This window comes from Lasioglossum baleicum, chromosome 1 (assembly GCF_051020765.1).
Source record: "Lasioglossum baleicum chromosome 1, iyLasBale1, whole genome shotgun sequence".
Classification (NCBI taxonomy): domain Eukaryota; kingdom Metazoa; phylum Arthropoda; class Insecta; order Hymenoptera; family Halictidae; genus Lasioglossum; species Lasioglossum baleicum.
In genome coordinates this window covers 14,321,808-14,344,989 of record NC_134929.1, presented here as the reverse complement: position 1 = coordinate 14,344,989, position 23,182 = coordinate 14,321,808, and the positions used below count along the sequence as shown (strand labels likewise).

At 36.5% G+C, this 23,182-nt stretch overlaps 1 protein-coding gene across 9 annotated transcripts in view; it reads left to right on the top strand.

The window, feature by feature from the left end:
- The window catches only part of LOC143208911 (potassium channel subfamily K member 6), a 482,405-nt gene that overhangs the window by 287,232 nt on the left and 171,991 nt on the right, over positions 1-23,182 (top strand). For 7 of the 9 annotated variants that reach the window (XM_076423865.1, XM_076423913.1, XM_076423904.1 and 4 more), the window contains one exon: positions 20,040-20,164. The exons of the other annotated variants lie outside the window; for them this stretch is intronic. The gene's annotated coding sequence lies outside the window, so the exon portion shown is untranslated. The remainder of the gene's footprint in view (positions 1-20,039; positions 20,165-23,182) is intronic. 9 annotated transcript variants of the gene reach the window in all.

The following is a 23,182-nucleotide window of genomic DNA, read 5'->3' as shown; positions in this document are numbered from 1 at the left end:
TCCGCCGATTCAGAGGTTCAGAATCACACTATAATGGTCGCGACATATAATTTTGAAACACCTTGTACAATAGATCAATGTATTTAAAACGCAAAGTAATTTTTGAATATTTTTCTATTTACATGTTACTTTTCCTTTTGTTTAGTGAATATCTGTCGCGTATACATATACAAAATTAAAATTTATACGAATAAAGTCTACTTAGAAAATATGTATAGTATACGAAAAGAAAGTAGAAAGGAAATGAAGTTACACTGCTAATACAAAGGGAAGGTATAAGCTCTTTTTAACCCAACCTTATTTACGTATTACACTGGCTGTGTTGGCACGAACATTCTCGTGGCTACGCTTTGTGTGTACAGGCCAATACTTTAGTCGATACTTGCGCTCTAATAAAAAATTCGATACAAAGGGTTTTGATATGCCTGTGGATTCTAGACGAATTTCACAGAGTATTTCTTCACAGAGTGTTCAGGTAATCTAGAGCAGCCAATTTTTAACAACTTTTTCGTGGTAAGCTTTTAATCATCACTAGACTGCTCTTCTCAGATTAAATTTATTATAAGAATTCCTTGCAATTAGATTTCTCATTCTAATGATAAATTAGTAATTTATTGTAACAAAAGAAAATAACTGTATTTCTTAGTTGAAATATTTTTAGCCAGGTCTACTCATGATAGCACGAAGGCGGAGAAAGTCATAAAATAATGTTTTAAGCGCAAGCTCGATAAGCTTGAGTTTATTAGTACCGGCCGACTTGATTAAGCGAAATTTTAGGGAAGAATACCGGGCTAACAGGTGGCACTATTTTAACGTCGATTTACGATTGCTTCGAGCACTTTACGAATCGCTATAGTTGCGCATAAATCTGCGTTTAATGCACTTCGCATCGCACGTTGGTATTTCCCTTGTCGCCGTTTATCAAATTGTTATTATTCAGATAATCGTTAATTGGACTATAATCATTAACGTTAATGATTTGTTGTATTGAGAATTCGCTTCAAACGGAGTTGCTTCTAAATCGATGAAGATTCTCGATTAACCGAATTTTGAAATATTTAAGCTGCTCGTTCAATGTTGGGTGAAATTTTATTGGGATATAAATGTCAAGAAACTATATATTGGCTCATTAAAACTGGCTTCATAGGCGAGTATACAACAAAGAAGTTTATGTCGTCCATGCACAATAAGATGTAGATTATTCCTACACAAACACGATGAATTTATACGTAATCACGTCGTCATAAAGTCATTGTTTAAGTAATTAGAGGCTTCAAACTTTAAAATGAGTCAAGGCTTCGTTTTTACGAAAGTATCACAATTTAAATATCAACAATTTTTTGAGAATTGAAAAGAGAATTGAGAATTTCAAATACTTTTTTACAGATCAATTTACAGAAGTAAATATTAAACAAAAATGATAATAATTTAATTAATTTGAAAATAATAGACTAATATCAGCTTTTATTAAAATTCTCTGCTTATTGTACAGAAAATATTCGAACATGCTATACACACATCAGAAATCACAGTTTGTTTATTAGTTTAAAAGTACATAGATGTTGGTATAGAGATGCTTCAAACTTACACGCTCTGACTTTAATTTAACTTCTAACTTTTAAACTTTCTTTCCCCTTGTCCAAGAGTATGTATAAGCTTCCCCTCTGTAATCTCTTGTGTGTGATGTGCTTGCTCATATTCCTTCAAATTCTTCAGATATTTAAATTTTTTAATAACATATTTTGTTGAAAGAGATACAATTCACGAAGTTACTATATATAAATATTAGTAATTTTTTGACAAGAAACTTTTACTATTTGAGGGACTCATTTTAGTGTACATTTCGTTTAGTGTTTATTTCGACTGACGAGGTAGTACGATTTAGGAATCTCATATGGGTTCGACTTAAGACAGGGCGCAAGTTAAATTTAAAAATTAAACATGACCTAACTGAATAAAATTAATACGATTTCGTTTCAACCAAATGATTTTGTAAAGTCTACTGAATTTATATTTAATAAGGAACATAATTTTATCAATAATTTACTTGCAAGATTAACTACCAAACATATGCAGAAAATTATAAGTAAATTGAAATGAACTTACTTGACGACAGGATTTATAATGAGGCTGGTTTATGGCAGACAATAATACGTAAAACAATAACTTCGTTGACTCAGATGTATGTATATTTGGTTGCCGTTGTATGTGCTGTTGTCGCCGTAGTTCGTTCAAAATTGAAGTGGTACAATTTAAGCACTGGTACGACTTGAGCAACCTTACCGTATAATAGGAATAAATATTATACAGCTAAATTTTATATAAACTAGTGTGAAAGGAAAAGCTCTTTGCAACCGCTTCAAATCGCTATTACAACAACCTCAAGCCCCGAGTAGAAGAAAGGAAAACAAACCCGCCGGACGACCATTGCGACGTAGATCGATCGAGCAAACAGAATTCAATATCTGACGGCTAAATCCCGGTGACATGGGATTGAGCAGGAAAATCATGCGAGCCGTAAAATTATTCAGCGGCCGCGATCATAGGGGTGGCCAGGCGGGAACCGCCGCGCGCTATGGAATATCTTCCGAAAATCTGAAACTTAATATTCATACCCGGGCCACGTCTTCCTGCGACCCCTGAATCCATTACCTTCTTTCACGGGGGCCGATTAGTAACGAGCCCGGGATTTCATCCGGCTCCGAGGATTCCCGTCGAGCAAAAAGAGCCAGGTGTTCCAGGCTTTTGCGCTTCGTGGGAATATTAATCGACCGGGGACAACGCGGAAGCGGTCGCTGCAATTCGTCTGGGGGTCTTCGAGTGGCGCGAACCGCCGGAACTGAAGAAGAATCGGCGAATGGAGGCTGAAAAACGGCGGAAAGGAGGGAAGAGGGCAAATGGTGGTGCTGCTGGCTCGACCGCTCGAGGATTTAAAACGGTCGAGTAAGCGGTAAATTCTTACGGTGTGTCTTCGTGCTTCATGACCGGTCTCGACTCGAATAACTACTTGGGACGATACTCGCCCCAAAGGCCTATCCAAACCCTCTTTCCTCTTCCGCGTTCGCAGAAGTGTATCTTCTTCGACATTTTCTCGACACGGCACGTTGTCTTAGCTAAATTGAATCCGCTGCCGCGCCGCACCGGTGCGGTGCTACGTACAACGAATCGTTCGCCTCACCGATGAGTGCTAGTTGAATAACCTGCGTAGGGGGAGCCGGATCATAGTCACGGACAAGGGTCGTGATTTTTCTCAGGAAGTTAATGTACTCCGACGAATACGTGCTGAAGGATGAATACCGATGACTGAGACCCTCGAACCAAGAACACCGGCTCTCCGTTTAAGGATGATTTCGATTCACCGATCTCACGCGGTTGTTCATTAGGGGATCGTGAGCAGTCAAGTGTCGGAATGCCGTCTTCATGAGGCCACTCGCTCGAAAGTAATTCCTGATGCTACCGATGCTTAACGCGGCTTACCTTCATTCTGTGTTTGTATTATAGTGCTTGCTCAACACTAATTTTCAGGCAAAAAATATTTTTCAGATGAAATCATGCACGGTGGATGTAAAAATCATTTGAACACTACAGTCTTTGAAAAATTGTCGATGAAATACGTGTAATATATTAAAACGTTTGTAAAAGCATTTCAAAATCTTTCTCATGGCTGAACCTATCATAGAATTCTAGATTGAATCTTCCCCTTCACAACCACCCCTTAAAACTGTATGTACGACTTTTTTTAGTCGATTTATTAAACTAACATCAAAACTTGGATTTTCGGAATTTTCTATTCAAAGTCATATAAAACAAGTTACAAATTTATAGTTTCTTCAGGTGAAGTGTAACCTTATTCAGCAAGTAAATCACAGAACACAGAATTATTTCTTTTTAAGTTTTACATTGTATTCACAGAAAAAGTATCACAATCAATCATCTAACTTATAAGTCTCTGTTTCTAATCAAATAAATTCAATGGAACGACACCCGAAAGAAATATATTACCGTACCTTGTGACCTTATATGTATATCCTTTCAACAAGAGTGAAGCTATTAATTTCACATAATTCCAGCGATTAGTTCCCACTGTCGAGAGTGTGTGAACGAAATTCGCAACTTAGCGAAGTTCCCGGGAAATGCAACGGGCGGGTCCGTAGAAACCTTTAGAAAGTAATAGTCTGGCTTCGACAACTGAATTTTTCGTGCAGACAAGTTAAGTCTTGTTCTGAAACTTGGACTTCTACAGAGCGCTGCTATTGATTGGGCAACTAAGCAGACGTCGTATCGTATAGAAAAGGTACTAAAAAACGTACAACACGATCTTTTCGTACAAATATTCTTTAGTTGTGTCCCTAACAATGACGATGCCATTTAATCTCCTACGACAGAAGCCTAAGAATTATTCTTAAGAAATGGGATGACATTACAAGAATTAGAAAAATATGTAGTTTATGGTGATTTGAATTAGTGTAGAAAAAACTAGCAAGAGTACATTAGTTTAAATTGATACATGAAGTAATATAAAATATATTTATATGATCCATAAAAATTTTTTTATTAACACTCTCATCATCTGTTTAAACGTGTTGATGTTACACGATGTACGCCAAATTTTATTCGTTCCTTTACTGTTGAGCATCATCAAAGGAAACGCATTTCTTTGTTGCAAAATTCCTTTGAGTGTTCCGCTGCATTTTTAGTTTTGTGCTCTACTTTGTTTAAAGAAAGCTTTTCCGTTTATGCGTTTACTTTTCCTGGAAGCATGTTTATAAATTTTGCTATATTATGTGAAGCTCTCGAGCTTTTTCACGGAAATATTCCACGCATACTTGCTTAAATATTCACTTAATTATCATAAAAAATTCAAAGAAGTATTTAATTCCATTAATTTGAGAAGTACAAGATAGGATATTACTGAATTGGCATAAATAATGTAGCAATGAGATTGATGGTTTCGAGTACAACGTCAGTAATGCATGAATGTAATTACAGCAACCACGACTTCGTGGATCGATTTTTGAATCTAGTACCGAGTAACTATGCAAATAAGATTTCCATGTGAAAATTACATGAAATTGGGTTACAAACGGAAAATTCAAATAACATGCAGTTATTTTTGACTTCATGGAGCATGAAAGAGAAATGTAATTTACAAACGCTTTTGTTCGGCGTAATTTTTGGAAGGTCAACCAAATAAAGATATTAAATTGATAGTAACTAATTATTAATATTTATTGTTAATTTCTTCATTTCGGAGAAATTTTGATAGGTCTTCTACATGTGTACATATTCGGCTATACATTCGATTTTTTATTTATAATATTTTTTTTATACTTCAATAGAAAATGTTTACATCTCAAAAAGGTCCAGTTCCATATATCTATTTATTCTAAAAGAGAAATTCTTAAAAATCACTTGTCTTCACTGTCGTTACTCTAAACGCCCACCTTAATTAATTACAGATTAATTGCACAATAAGCACACGGAATTTTAATGAATTTGAGCAGTATGTAATCCACGAATAAGGAAGCAATATTTAACCCTTCCTAGTTCCTGCACTCGGAACTATTTTAATTCGAATATTAAACATTTCGTCCGATCTAGAATAATTCAAATGTATATGTTTTTTTTTCATTTTATGGATACGAAATTGATAAAATACCTCATACAATAGTTAAATGTTTAGTAATTGCTTAGATCCCAACATATTGTAAGATAAGTGACAACTCCACTCTGAGTGCAAAAGGTTAATGTAAACAATATTTTGAATAATGGTACAACAATTTCTAGTGGTGACTGTGAGTCACCATTCGAGTGTTAAGGGTTTAATCAACCTGTATTAACTACATTACTGATGGGTGCCCCTAATATTAATATGGGACTGCGAATGTGTTAAACATATCATTGTAACAGTATTTCAGAGAAGAACATGTTCGTGATTAATTGTTCCCAAATACCTGTGACGGTTACATTTCAGAAAGGCGTCAGTATAGACGGATTGCAAGTATGGATACCGACCACTGGGTTAGGTTTGTACGGGTAACTACATTTCAAGAGCCTTCAAGTCTAACATAGTTTTCGGTGTACCAATTGCCCAGTCGTCCGGGCGACCACGTACGTAGTTACGGCTTGTTTGTGACTGATGTTATCATTACGAAACGAGAACCACTTCTACGGCTGAAGGGAATCCAGACGAACGAGTGTCGATCAAATGATCGGAGTGTTTCACTTTAACACTGTATTGCTGTTTTATTTCAAAGTACAGGGTCTTTCAAAATTATATGTCGTGACTACTATAGCGTAGTTCTGCACCTCTGATTGGAGATCTCTTAACACTAAAACCTACCACCGTCGGTCAAATGACCGGTTTCATATTTTTCATTTTATGATTATTGAAATTATGAAGTTGCATACATGGTAATTGATTCGATCAATTTTTTTGTCCAAGCACATATTGTATTAAAAATTTCGCGAGATCTAAATAAATAGAGCCTTAGGTTTCGTGTTAATAAAGTAGTTTTATATAGGATCTGTTAATATAATAGCTCTCGTTGACACTTTTCTTCAGGTCAATCATTTTTTTTGTATTGCATCCTATAGTAGCCATTGCAAAGAACAAGTCTTAAAGGAACTATAGGTCTTAGGTCAACCGTTCTCTTAAAAAACAACTTTAAAATTTCGTAAACTATATTATTCCATGTTTTTCTATTGAAGCTTATCCTGACCTATAAGTGAGGTTTATACGGCTGAATTTCTAACTGAGGTCTATACAGATAATTCTACATGCATACGTTTATCACACCCTCGCTATTTTTACAAGGACCAGAACATACATATGTCAAATCGCTGATCAGCGAGTATAACTGATCAAAACTATGTAATGGTTTTTTAAATCATAGAGAAATCATACTCTTCTCAAAATAGCAAACAACATAGCCCCCATGGGTCGAGTGCAGGGTCATTTTTATCTGGGAACAGAAATCATTCGAGTTTTCAAGTCTTCAAAGCGCTTCATAAAGATACGGAGCGACACAAATTCCGCTGTGCGATAAGTCTCGAATGTTGCAGCAGGTGTCGCGAGAATATGAACACGAGGATCGAAAAAATGCATCTTGTCAGCATCCTGTGGAGCAGTTGTATGCATGCAAACATACATAATAATGCATAATATGTGAAACTCATAGGGGAGGCATTTGTAAATCATATTGGAACAAATTGGTAGTATATTAACAAACAATAAGTTAAATGAAATTCTATATAACCAAATGTACCATTTATTATTTAACTTATATCATTTGTGCAAGTTTAAAAAATAACGTCCATATAAATTTACAATAGATATGTTCTTGAGGTGATAATATAGACATATTGTTAATATTATTAAATAATATTTTAATTTAGATGTGTATCTACAATGTCATGGCTAACACAAATATCAATATTTTAAAAAATCAATATTGAAGAAACAAATCAACGTTAAAAGAATAATGTTAAAGACAATTTCTTTGTGTGATATTTCTTCCTACGAAGCTGTTTAAATTGTGCTTGAAACATTCCTCATATCATTAAGAGTGTAAAATATATTTATGTATTCTTCGCACGTGCTTGTTTTCACTTTTCCCTACGCGCGCATAATTAATTACACTGAAATGCAACACATGTACACATGAAAATAAAATTCATCTTTCCAACTCGCATATAATCAAGTTGCAGTTGTCGGATAAAATGAATCTGCCACCGTTTGCCGCGTCAGTGTCGGAACATCTGTCTTCCGTAGATTAAATAAGTTAATAGTTAGAGATTTGTTGCAAGCAGTAATTTGGTTTCCCTGAAGAAAGTGTTATGTCAGCTGACAGACTAAGCAATCTGAATAGCAATTACCATAATCAAGATATAGTTTCTTGTTTTACCATAAATGACTTAATTCTGCTCATAAAATGTTTGTAGCTTGTCGGAACTTCGCAGTTTACAGAATTCGAACACTGACATTAATATGTATAATCACGCATAGGTGGACAAAAAACTGTGTAACGTCACGTATGTACAAACGATATTTAAAATTCTATGGACTATAGATGAAAAATCGTTTTCAATTTTTGAAGAATTGAAAATTGTAGAGGTTCAAGGAAACAAAATCAAGTTAAACAACAATAGGAAAAGGTGTATCAATATTAAAAGAATGTTTAAAAAAATATTTATATATTGACATACGAGATATAATTTAATTTAAATTTCATTGAAATTGATATATGCTGCAATATTTCCTTAAAACGTTCTTTAACGGTATTTCTGAATAATACACGTAAATATCAACTTTACTTTGTATTTATATTTTCATCGACAAAAGAAAATGTACAGTATCGAAGAGACTGTGTCAGTGTATGCGAAGACTTTTTCACTTAATGTTAGCGAGAAAATAACTGTACGGCGAACAGAAAGTGTGAAATAATCACGATCGAGTAAAAAACTTGTGAGAGCGAGGGTGCAGGGGAAGATGCATGAACGGACCACGGAAGAAACGTTCCGTTTTTAACGCTCCGACACGGTCGTTTATCATAGGAACTTTTAGTTGCTCCTGTCTGCCTGAATGAAGAAATCGGAATTGTGAATCGAGTAAATCCGCATTACCACGTCGTGTTGTAACAGGATTCTGCGAGAGGTAGTTAAAGGGTGATCTTTGTGGGAGGAAGATCGAGTGAAATAGGGGGAAACAGATGAGGGTTGGAAACTCCATGAACACTTGGATATTGTTTGCGTAGGATTGAAATTGCATACTGCTGTGAATGATTAAAGTACCGCTAAATTTACATCAAGAAATTGTTGTCACTTCATGACAAAAAATCGTGTAACAGTCGTCCCGAGCTCATTTCAAAGTGTAAAACGTTTCCATTCAAAGACCTGATTTATATTTTCAAAGAAAAAGGTGAAAAAGCAAAAAAATAAACTGTTTCTTTCTGAAGACTTTTCAAATTCAAACGACTCCACTGACATAAATTTTTAGAACTAAAATCTCCAACGATAATTAGAGACTCTCTCTAATACTTTTACCAGGCTCGGGGAATACTAATGTATTCCCCGAAATATTTTTGTAATTGAGATATATTATATATATACATATTATATTATATTTAAGAATTATAAGAAACGGTAGGCACCCCCTTTAAAGTAACTAAAAAGGATATGCAGAGACCGTGACGAAATCCAGGAGGAAAAAATGTGTAAATTTTTATAGTGATAAAGATGGAGAAAAGAATCGCGGAAATAGAGCACGGACGACGTTCTTTCTTTTTTTTATTTGTGCTTGCAACAAAGACTCCCGTACGTCACCACAATGGCTTAGGATTTCAATGGAGAACGATAAGTCTTATCGCCAAACGAATTTTTACAATGCTTCAACCCGAGAAAAGTTTCAGGACGCTGAACTTTTTCAAAAATATCCCGTCTGTCGGATATGCTTGAAAAGATTAAGTAATTTATAGGGCTCTTTATCCTATTTGAACTTCCTTGTTACATACAAATATTATTAACATCTAGAATGAATGAACACGTATTAATTTGTCATTAACTGTGCGTAAAAATAATATAATATTTATATTTCCTATACATCTTTTATAGTGTCCTATATACATATGTAGTTATAGTCTAGTAATAATATTGCCAACAAATACATATTACTAGCAACACATCTGTTATCCCAGGAACACATCTATTTTGAGTTTATACGAGAATTCATTGTTAAGCTCACATAAATGATATATTAAAAGATAAACAATATCTTTGGTCACATCGAATTTCGTTTAATTTGTATTTCAAGGGGTTAATACCGTTCGTGCACATGTTATGTTACCTCACTATATGTATTATAACATATTCAATGAAGATGTAGTAGTATTATTACATTATTATCCATTAATTAGATATGTGTATAATCTATAATGGCTACTAATCAACTACATTATCCAACTTTGATCGTGTAATTTCAAGTACATATATACAATGAACTAGAACATAAATTCTGATATGCTGTTACCAATCTTTTACGCTATATTCTATGCCTTTATATTGTTACAATAGTATCGTAGAATTATTGAAATTTATTCTAATATTTGCCTAATTTATCTATAAATTTAGCACACATTCCATGACTCGAAAAACGATTTATCATTTGCATACGCCTGTTTCACCAATATGACAATGAGATATTGTTATAGCTATCAAAATAAATTCGATAGACTTATAATTGAATCATTTGTAACATATATAAATTCTACTATCGTTCTATAAAATATGAAAACGCATTTTTTTCAAATCCGTAGGAGAAAAGTGCATAAGCAAAACTGATTTGCTAAACTATTTCTTTCAAAAATTGGCTTCCCGAATGACTTTCTGAAATTCCTGTTGTGGGTTGAAATGAGTTCGCTTTCGTTCATCATGTTACTCCCGTACCATTTGCTTTTCGAAGATTAATGATCCAAGGAAAGTACATTCTCGTGGCTAGCCACGTGAGAAGTACAACGACGCGAAAAAGATTTCCTCACCCGGTCATCTTGAAGTAATTACTCTCAACATCTGCAAACTTTAGGAAACTTAATTTCGGGAATTATGCATGGAATTATTAAAACCTGACCCGAGGAATACAGTGGGATTTCTATATTCATCTTCAAACTATAAATGCATCGAAGAGAAAATATAGAAAAATATGGTAATGGATATGTAATATTTTTGTGTTTTTAGTACCTTTTTAGAGAAGAAAGTGACCTCCAATTTTTTTAATCGAATACTATACATAATATTCTTTCATATCACATGAAAACATGTGACACAGTGAAGGTCATTTTCACTACTGATACATAAAATAATGCCAACACAAAAACACTACATGCGGCATTACGTTGCTTGCAAAAGACAGTATAACTTTTTTTATTATTAATTTTCGGGATTTTATTTTGTTTTAAGAATTTGAAGATTAAAAATTTGAATACATACATGCTTGCTAGTTTTTTAGGTAATGTAAAATGTCCATTTTACTACTTGCCAGAATTTTTCTTTATCTATACTTTATATAAAAAATTATACGAACCATGCCTTAAATAGGATCTGTGAAAAAAGAAAAAAAGATTACATTTTCTATTCCTAGTTTATAGTCTAAGCAAAACTGTATTATTAAAAGAGTCGATTAGCACTTTTTAGAATAATTCTGGATAAATAGTTTCGACTGGATCGAAAATCAAAATTTAAAAATCAAACTCTGCTTCTACGAAGGAAATATCCGGTTTTGTCGAAAACAATAAATGCTGCGTAATAGTGAAATTAATAAACGGATATACATATAATCGATGCATTATTCATTCCACGCTGATACCCGACCAGTGCAGAAGCAATATATTTTTAAGAGCGCTACCGAACCGATGCGTAACCGTTTCAAAATCGATATAATAACGGTTCTGCAGACCCGGAACCGTAATCAATATAAGCCAGAAGCTTTTCCGCTCACAACAGTTATAACATCATTTTCGTTCTTATATAACTGTTTCAAAAACTGAAACCGATATCGTAACCATTCCCAACCGCGACTAAATACTTCGATTCGATTCGCGAAGCGCCGTAATGCAACAGCTTCTTTTCGACGATTAGAGTTCCATTAAGCTGCCAATAGATCTTTTTGCGTGCTTCGCGAAAGGTCAAGATACGCAACAAGAGATACTCCTAACAAGGGTAGTTATAAAGTGAGCATGATTTAATGAATTATGCTCTATTACGAAAAAAATCACGAACATTCTACCTAATAGCCAGTGAATTATCTCAGAATTTTTTTATGCAAGATCGAACTTTAAGAAAATCCGGAAGCATAAAATTGCCGATTTTATGTTGAAGTTTTCAAAGTACCACATTTATATTATTGCGTGTCGAAGTTTTGGAGATACCAGTTTCATAAAAATTCAGTGATGAGATATTGTTCAAACTACTGTTCTTAATTTCTGTCAGAAGTTTTTGTACATTGCATCGTCGTTAGAAAAATAATAAATATCAGTAAACCTAGCCCTTTAGTTCGACTCCTGGTTGGTAAGGTCTCGGGAGGAAGGGACTAAACACGTTTCCAATTTGGACAGCATCGAGCACAGCGAAGACAAGCCAAGTTAAGTACGAACAATTTTTGCGGAGCGAACAAGTGGCGAGCAATACTTCGCGCGCCCGGAATTTCGCTTCGCAGCGCTGCGAAAATCAGAGCCCAGCTGGGGTTGGTCGGTTTCCTCGACCCGTAATCTCGTCCGGAAAAAGGCGAGACGAACGTCGCGGGCAGGAAACGAAATTAAAACAAACTTCCGGTGGCGCCGGTGCTAAACGCACGTTCGAAGGGAACGGTTTGCAGCGGGTGAAATGGAGACGGTAGAGTAGTTTCGTTTCGGTAGCGGCGAGAAGCAGCGGATACGCGTCGCGGGTTGACGAAACACATTTGCAAACTCGGCAGTTTGGCGAGTTCGCCCGCCCGCAGAGACCGGTAGCCGTGAACTCCGCTCCAACTTGACATATGAAGAAAAGGGGCGCCCCGTTTGGTACCCGTTGGTGCCGTTTCTGGTGCCATTCCTGTGTTTCTGGGTGCCGGTTGTCGGTGCCACAAGGTCCGGAAGCCGAGGAACGGTTCACTGTATCTTGGCAACGGTTGTTTGCGAGGTTTGTGTTGTCGGAGTGACAGCCGGGAGCTTCGGGAAAGTAAGCCTAAGGGTGTGAGACGAACGTGCCGGCGATGTGACGATGCTAACGATACGAGAACGGAACCAGGCGGAAACAGGTCCTCGCCGACGCCAAGAGGGCCCCCGCTAAACGAGCAAATCGACCAGCAAAACTGCACGGAGAAGTTCGTTTGGCAAGGGTCCCGGCGATGGTCAGCCTTAAACTGTGTCTCCGCTGACGTTTATTGCGCGACGTACTCTTACCGCTTTCACCGGCGCACACTGTCTCAAATGAACGAACCTCGGCGACAAAAATCAAATTCCCAGCTTTCAGAGTCGACAGTGGCCGGAATTAATATTTGAACACTCTTCGAAATAGAACTCCTAGTAAAAAATCAACAGGATTGTATAAAAACAAGTGTTAAGTTTTTCGTCTTAGAAGGTCAAGTTTAGACGAAGATATAAAAACCTTTTTAAACGAAAATATAGTATAATCTTATCACTTTTTCTCCTTTGGTTATAAGAGCTATGGTCTCTGGTTTTCACAATTGCAACAGATATTCGGGAGGTCACACTTAGATAAGATACCAAACATAAATTCCTAATCAATGATAGTGTAGCACTAATTTATGACTAATAAATTCGGTATCTTTCCGGTTTGTTCTATCGAACCGAAACGCTTGTTAGACGACGACGGCGCGGCGCGGCGCTTTCCGTGGCTCGGTCGAACCCCGCGAAGCGTGATCGAATTCCTCCGAGGTTTTCATTGTCGGGGAAGTTCGTGAAACCGTCGAAACGAATCATAGGGGCGAACAACGGAGTCAAACTTTCAAAAGGAGTCGGTCTGGGGAGCGGTCGAGTCGGCGTTTTGACCGGAACCAGTTCCTTCGAACCAGTCTCCCTCCGTTTCCTTCGTTCATTTGCCCCCCACCCCTCGGCGATAACTTGTTTGTTGCGTGATGTCGAGAAGATTTGTAAACCACGCTGTTCTATCGGCCGAATTATTCCGCGGGAACTGTAGGATAATTAAGGAAGTTTCGCAGCGGGGACAAGTTCTACGGGCGTCTCAAGGGTCGAAGGATGCGAGCGAACTGACCCGTGGCGATCTATGATCAATAAGCAATCGTCGCTTGGGGCTGCATGTTCGACACGTCTTTCGATCAAGTCGCAATCGACCAAAGGCAGGGAAAGATGCGCAGTAGTGTCAGGAGAACTTCTTGAATTCTCCCTCGAACAATAGCTACGACCCTTTAGCCGTGCGCCCTGCAATTTCGCCTTGCAACTCCGGCTCCGAGAGGCAAAGGGAACGACCAACGGCGCGAAACATGGAATTGGAGCATTGTGGCGGCTGGTCTCACCAGCCTCTCGTTATGGTCGCTTACAATATTCTGTGAACTGTGAAAGACAATGATGAACGAATTCCCTTGGAAACACAGATTCAGTCGTGGACCAAGAAAATTAGCTACAAAAGATACGCTACCGGCCTACACTTTTGCATACATTTAATACTTATTAGCAGACTGCATACACTCCGCAACGACAGGTGCTATAACACACTACAGTCATAATTGATGCGACACAGTTAGATCAAATAAATTTTTCGTATAAATGTACCAAGTATTTCTGTCAAGCTAAATTAGTTTACTAGTTCAGGCCCGAGCAACTTCTTCTCCACTGTCGCGTAACAACCCCCACCGTGCCCCTCCTCCTACACTCCACTAGAGTCTGTGTAATGAAAATTTTGGAAAAAATTGCTTTCAATTTGATTTACGAAAAAATTAGGACAAGCTGCTATTTACAACTTTTTTAGTCGGGCTTCTAATGAAAATTTAAAAAATGTGTTTTGTAGACTAAGTTATATATATGTTGAAAATTTAATTGATATTAATTACTTAGTATACAAGTTATAAACGATTAAAAATTGTGAAAATTAACGGCCTTTTAAAATTTTTCATTGCCTATAACTCGTAAACCAATTGACCAATTTCGATGAAATTTTACTTCTTACACGTTCTACAAAAATTTTGTTTATTTAATACACTGTAATAAAAATTGATTTCCACGTTTCGTAATTGAAAATATATGACTGACATAGCAGCGAAGGTGTTAATGATATTGTGATAAGTAGGAGTCTAATATGAAAATATTGACGATAGAAATGAATGGTCTGATTATACATTCGAAAAGATTACTGCACTTTTAAGAAATATGTTATCATAGTTGAATAATGCATTATTTCCGCTCGCTGTTACGCGCATTTAATATAACCATTCAGAAAATATTGTTCCATTATCAGCAACAGAACTCTGGAATTTACCGACCAATATATTTCAGTAGAGAACGTACGATTCACAAATCTTTCTTGCACGCGAGCTTGTTGACTTAATTCACAGAATTAAATCAACACCGGACGAAATATTGCCCGCGAGCAGCATTGTAAACTTACTTTAATATTTCATATTTATCTGATACTGTTCATGGCTCCATAATCTACCAAAACTGAGCTATTTTAATAGCAAAACACAGGTAAAAAATTATTTATATTTTCAATGTTCATATATAAATCATAGATAAATGAACATTGAAAATATAAATTTTACCTGTGTTTTGCTATTAAAATAGCTCAGTATAATATATAAATATATAAATACAATGAAAATTAACGAGCATAGGTTAAATGTTACTTATTAAAACAATTGAAATTTAACCAACAATAAATTGTATTATTTTCCAAAGAGATTATTCCTATTTATTTCCCCATGTTCACGAATTAATCGTTTTCATAAAATATTTTTTAATTAAATTTTTGATATCTAGTTTGAAATCCCATTTGAGAAAATGGTATCTCATATTCACCAACGTAATACAATTTTGAAGATAAAAAGTTTTCGTTCTACAATAAACTTCCCCAATTGTAAGCATAGTTAAAACTTCTTTTAGAATTAAGTTGAAAAACTAAAAAATTGTAGCGTATGTATCAAGTAATTATTTGATTATTCTTACACAGCATACGACATCCAAACTTACATTCTCAAATTAGGGATAACCTGAATAATTACCTAAAGAAATACAAATAATTCGATAAGGACAGTTTGAAAAATACAAAATATTACAGAGAAAGTTAAAAAATTGAAAATTTGGATTTCTCAATTGTATAAACTAACTAGAACACATTTCAACTTTAATCGGATTAAACGTCCTCCACACGGATGAATTCGAAATTCCTTCATTAACAGGAATTATATGCACAATACGTAGTCACTGAGAGTTCAGTCGAAAACACGTTTAATGGTCTTAATCCTAATCAAAGCGTCGTTTCTCTACAAGAGTTCGTGCTCAAATCGCCAGGCAGTAGCTTTTTTATGAGCGAGAAAGAAAATAGTAAACAAAGTACATTTATATTCATTGTGCTCGAGAAAATGGCAAACAAAGAATCATAGCATCAGTGTGTGAATGCGTCAAAAACAAAGTTGCGTGGAGCCCGTGGCATTAAAGTATGACCCAAGTGGCTTCATCCACGCTCTCGTTTACAGTCGTGCATCTCGAAACGTCGCGTCGGAATGCACCAAAACAATGACGGAAAAAGGAAATTTCATTTCATATTTCGCCATACCTTTCTCGGCTCCGGGGTTCCTTTCGCGCCGAAATTAACCGTATGGTACACGCGCCGCCCTTCGCTCGTCGCGACAGACCATCAACCAGGTTGCAACCGATTTCTCACGTTACATACACACAGTATGGTGTAATTGCTACCTTGAAGATGTACAGTAAACCGTGAACTTGAAGAGCACCTAGAAAGTACAGTGAAGCTGCAATCAACGAAAATTTTACAACAAATGTTTAATTAATTAAGTATGAAATATGAGAAGAAAGGTCACAGAATACAAAATTAGCTAGAACCATTAACCATGCAGTCGAAATCCCACGCGCAGTTGTCTTTCTCATTCCTACCACTGTTATGCGGTTATTCGCTTTCTGTTCGCATTAGTGTACATATGTATACAGTTTTAATGTATAATTCTGCAGAGATTTAAAAGATTACAAAAATATTATTGGACAGAATTAGTTTCCGCCTCAAAATTTGTTTACTCGCAGGTCAAATCCGTAGGATTACCTACTGAAAAAATAAAGAAAGTAATTCGAATTCGAATGTAATTAATAAATATTCGTACGAGATAATAAATAATTGCCTAATTATACACAACGAATTATATGAAATCGTTGACTTAATAATGAATAACAAAAGATTAATAGACAAAAATAAATAGGTCAAATACAAAACTGCAAAAACATTATAAAAATTTAGGGATATTGTTATATTATTTCCGATTTATTAGCATTATTGGTAAAATTGAAAATACGTTTTGATATAACTTCTGTTCTTTACAATTATCTTGAATAATTTTTATTTTGTATAAAGATCCATATTCTTGAAATTGATCTCTGCTCACTATTGTATATTATATTTCTCCATGAATAAAATTTTATTTGTTGATGAAAGAATAAGATGAATATTTCAGATGCGAAAATTTAATTTACGACTTCGTTTGGTATAAGAAATGAATGTAGGTAAACAAAAATCATTTTGATCCATAGCACAGAAGATCTTCTCTGAAAGATCTCCTATATTTTTGCATTAAAATATGGACGTTTGCATTGCTAATGAAATTCAAATGATGAGTGCACAGCACAGATAAGATGATAAAAACTGTAGAGCGTTCAGTTTTAGTTATTACAGGCTCAAGCTGATTCAGTGCATCGGAAGATAGTATAAAATAATGGCGATCGGTTGATTTTATCGCGAGTCTTTGCACTTTCCATTTTCCGCGGCAGTTTCGCATCGCTACCAATCTTCCTCAAACGATTCCCTATGCAGAGAATGCACTCCATAAAGCCGGAGGCATAGCCAAAAAAGTATAACCGTAATGTTCCGAAGTCAAACTCAGTTGTTCACTTCTTCGTAAACTACTAAAATTCAATGATCAGATCCGCTTTCGGCAAACATACGTGGTTCTAAAATTTTATGGCGCACTATACCTCAAAACTGTACGTACAGTGACTAACTTTCTGAACGAAAACAGGTCGACAGTAACTTGCAAATGTTGTATGTAACCGATCACAGAAAGTCCCAGTATTTTTGGGTACTAACAAGGTAAATGTTTATACGTAAACTTGGAATAGAACAAAATATATACGAGTTCAATTTGTGAGAAAGTTCAGTCTTGTTGTATTCGTCATTCCCCAAATTTTCGATATATTTTTTAATAATTGACTATTTCCATTCATTCAGAAATTAATTATATCACGAATAATGCTTACTTCTAATTTGCTATGATATAAATTTACCAAAATATTAATATTGGACATTTTTGAAAATGAATTGATCATTTCGTTTTAGAATCGGTATTGTAACTATGTATACAGTGAGCCCAGCTAAGTGTATACATAATACGATTCATATTTTTGAGACTATTATTCGATGTCTCTAACATACTTTTACATGAATGAAAACATTCCAGTGTCGTTAGAACGGGTTTGCATTTAATCTAATTGATTGTACCGAAGAATTGTAACTCATCACAGCAATGAAGAAAACAAAGATTCCATTTAGTAGTATGTATATCACTGTTGCCTTCACCGCGTTAAGCTTCCTCCGCGTTTTATATTCCTTCCGTTCTCCGTGCCCGTCACCCATTCTCTGCTTTTATTTCTTTTTTCAAATATCATGAAGCTTCACGCTTCGCGACTCCTGTTGCGCGTTTTACGCCCTTTCACCTTCCGCTGTCCTATTTTTCTCTCTTTTTCCCTCACTGTCTCCACGTTAGACGCTTTCACGAGCACACTGTAACGTTCACAAGCCGTTCACCATTACTTCGCGCTTCCGCCGTTAACAATCATTTTGATATCACTGTATTTACAGGAAAATTAGATGACCCGTATACACGTTCACTTTTATTTCAAAGTGACCTATATTTCAATACAAAATCAATTGTGCCAAACAAATTCATCTTTTTTCTTGTTATGAAATTACGTTGAATGATTTTACTAAACTTACATAGTAGATTGAAAAATTATATATTGTGTACGGTGTTCCAAAAATATCGGAGAACAGTACATTCATTTTCACTTATTTTAATACATGACACTTAAACAGAGTGTTTCAGAGGTCTTGAACAACCATTTATTTTAACTTTGTTCCAGTTTTTTTTTAAATTCATGTTCTGCATTGTTTTCTCTTCTAAATATACGGTTTAACTGAAAAAGTTTGCAAGTGATAAGTAGACACTTTATCACCAGTTGAAAACTGTGGAAACGTACTCCAGACGCAATGACTCAATTATTTCAACGCAAATATACAGTTTCGTTGTGACTTTAACATTAAACGAATACTCCGTCTGTACTCTGCATTCTTGCGTTAAATCGGGGGTAACTGGCGTTAATTTCTTGCGAAGTTTCTCGAAAGAGCTGATTTCGTTGGTTAGTCCAAAGTTTTAACCGAGTGCAAACATCCTTGGCGAAACAAATAATCTATTTAGATCATGCAACTTTACCAAATCTGTGGGTAACAGTATTCCCCTATACGTTTTTGCTAGGCATATATCTTATAACGTGTATTGTAACTTCGATGGTTTTAAAAAAAGTTCTTAGCGTTTGTACATTAGAATGCAACGATAGAATTAAAATATTTGTTCATAGATTTATTCAATAAGTTAGTTGATAGTGGGGGAACCGGTATACATATTGGTAGTGGTTTAATACTAATTAGATGATTTAATCAAAAATATTATTGTAACTATTTTATTAACTGTCTGCGTGGTTATTGATTAATTAGTATTATTTTTTGAAGAAGGTTATTGAATTGTTCTTGTATATGCCACTGAACCTTTCTTTATATGTTTGAAAATTATGATAATTAATTATTTTTAAAATAAATAATTCGTGTGAAAAATTCCTACCGCGTTTAAAATTCTGATTACTGATACATTCAAAATCGTGAGAAAGAATTTGATCACTCCCGCCACTAAATTGAAGTATCAAATATTTAACCTCGCCGACCAAAATTCACAGCAAACTATCGCGTTCGCAACAAGAGTAAGGCAATATTTAATGAAAAAGATGGTACCTAAGTTATTGCGTACCTTCCCGGGGTAAACATAAGTCAGTTACGATAATCACAGCGGGGATCAAAGTGAACGTACCCTCCCTGCTCCGCTATAGCAGCCGGCTTAAAGCTCCCTCTCATCGCCGTTCGGCCTCTCTCGACTTTCCTTGCTTTATGGCGGAGTTGTTATCCTTGTTTTTATTGTGCGACTTATTGCATGTGCGAAGGTCGAGCCAGAAGACAACAAATTTTCTTTCGTATCTTTCCAGATGGTCCGGCAGGGTGGGGAACGACGCTTTTGAAAAATAACTGGAGGCATTGCGGCGCATCGGGAATGCCGTGACGCAACTATTCCATTATCTCAAGAAGCCAACAACAGCCGAAGGAGACGAAGGTATTTTTGAAGATTTTCCATCTCGGCTTTTCGCCGGCTTCCTTCTCCCTTACCCCCCGTGTCATTTCTCAACGTCATCCGAGTCGTGACGACAACTGCGACGGAAACCGCAACGGAAAACCCGTGCGTACGGCTGCATTTTTTAATAACATCGCGAAGGATCAAGTATCGTGCGATGATATAGCTATGCAGTAGAACCTCGTTTATTGCACCGAATGCTCGTTCGTTGCATACAGTCAGGTACAAAAAAACGACTCTCTACGACGTTACATATAATTTCTTTTCGACCCCTGGTTTCCGAGATATCTAAAAGAATGTGGTTTTGAGCTCCAATTTTGAGGGCTGTTCTAACCCCTTCAATGTGGATGTTGCCGATAAAACAGACACGTCTCGCATGAGTTTCGTCAAAATCAGCTTGTGTAATTAGAATATGTTCCCTTTTCAGTTGTAAATCTGCACAGGAGTGGGAAAGTGGACATATCGCGTTACCAGAGTCGCCAGATGAGGGGAAAAAGTTACCATCTATCTGCTAGTACTGGATTAGACACGTGACATTGTGACAGACGTACGACAGAGACCAAACGCGTCACGTGATCGTATGTGACTTCACGCGGCGAAAGCGTCATTGAAGGGGAAGTTAGAGTGGGGACACGATTCCTAATCTGGCGACTCTGCGCGCTACCTCTTTCGTTGCACAACCTCGATATTTGTACGCGTTTTCAGTCCTCGACCGCAAGGTGCGACGCGTTCCACTGTAAATTTAACGGTGCACTACCGTAGCTGTCCCATCTGCGGATTGCCAACGCGGAATTTTCTTGGCAGTAGGTATCTGGAGCATCGAAAACGGCCGATGATATTTTATTAGACTGTCCCTCGGTAGATTGATCACAGGTCATGTGACCGTTTATTGTCCGCCGAAACAAAGTGATTCGGTTGCGACGAAAGTAGAACGAAGCGTGGATGACACGCTCCGTAGAGTGGAATAAAACCGAACCTTTTGATCGCTGGCGCTCCTTTTATTCTGGAGCTCGATCGTTAAGGTGATCGATTTTAAAACGGAACGCTGGACAGATGCCCGCTTTTTATCCTCTCATTTTAGCTGTCACGTTGAAGCCTTCGGACTCTTTTTCGAAGAGTTCCATCGCGATCGCACCGTTCGACGTTACATCTGTTTCGAATCGTTCGTCCGCTGTGGTTTAATCAGGGACTGAAAGAGTCCTGGAACTATTTAATGAATTCGGTACGGTAATGTTTCGATATGTGTGAAAGTGAAGTGCACGATACCCTTTGAGCTCAATCGTCGATGATAGGGGATGGGATCTATCGGTGTGATAATATCAATAAAAAAATCATTTCTTTTTTATGAAACTTCTTATTCACTTGTTCAATTTACGATACAGTAGAACCTCAATTAATCGTACCAATCAAGAGAACATGTTCTTCGAAGCACAATAAGAATTTGTACAATATGGTGTAAGTTAAGTGTAGCCGGATAAGGAGGTCAAAAGTGTCCATAGACCAAATTAAATTTGAAATAGGCCATTCGACAACTTATCCAAAGAAAATACTTTGTGCCAATTTTCAACCCTTATACGTCGACATAAGGGATAGTAATAGGGTGACTAAGAAAATCAGGTTTTCCCGTGATTTCTCTTGTCCTCTTCAATCGAAAATTTTGTAAAAAAATCAGGCATATTTTAGCTATTATAATGCACATCAATAAATATTTTCAGAATTTTTATCTTCGAAACTGAATTTTAAAATATATAAAACAAACTTTGAAATGCCGATTTGAAATTACCTCAGGAATCACCCTTTTGAAGGAACCGAAACATTTTTGGGCCACCCTGTAGAATAGTATTGACAACAATATAGTCCTAATTATGGTAGCTGTGAAAAGAATAGCAAGACCAGTCGTCGTGGCTCTGCACCTTTTCTCAAGATACGCGATCAGAAATGTACCGCGCCGCAGATAAAACGAGCCCGTAGGTAGCAACACATGCGGCACGTATCGACACATATCTTGGCTAGTTCTATTTGTATTCATTGACAATGTGTTTCGTTTTCTTCCGTTCGCGTTCAATAAACTCCGACCAGGAAAATAGAACCGCGTGAAACTCGACCGACGTTTCGGTGCATTGTGCCCGAACGAGCGCGACGCAAACTGAATACTACTCTAATGCCTACTCGAAACCTTGATACTGGTATTTACATGGATCCAGCTAGAGACTGGAGTCGATTCGATAGACATTCATGGCCGTGGCAATCGAACGTGTAACTATTCGGTGGGGGCGGGGATGGGTGGGGAGGGGCTCCAAACGGTTTGGTATTATCTTGACTGTTCGCTCTTCCCTGAGCATGCGAACGATCTGAATATTCGTTCGAGAGAATAGAAGTTTCCTTTTTATACGTCGAGGAAACTCTACCGTGAAATTTTATCTATGAATTGCGTGGCATACAGGTCAGCATAAGTTATTTCTGTTTATGAACCATTTAAACGCAGCGTGTATGTATTGGATTCACTCCTCGAGAAAAAGAATTCTGTTTCAATCTATACGTTGACTGTAATATCGGCCACATATACGGTGTCCCATGTAACTTTCACCACGATTTTTCGGGCACTTCCGGTAGCCAAATGAAAAAATGTTTAGAACAAAATTAATTAGTTTTCAGTCGGGGCTACGAAATGCAATAAAGAAATTCAAAATGGAAATCTGTTCACGATATTATGTGTACATGATACTATCGCTTATGTCACAACGAGTTCAATAGCCTAGTATACTATGACCTTGGCATGACCTTGGCCTGATCTTAACAGTAAGGCAGGCTTGAGTTATTGATACTGGTCAAGATATTGCTCTCTCGAAAGAGATATGAACAACTCAAACCTGTCTTACTGTTAAGCTCATGTGAAGATATGTAATACTATACTAGGCCGTTGATCTTGTTTTGACATAAGCAATAATATTATGTCCTAAACAAGATGTAGTGGCATTTAAAAAAATGAGAGTGACCTTC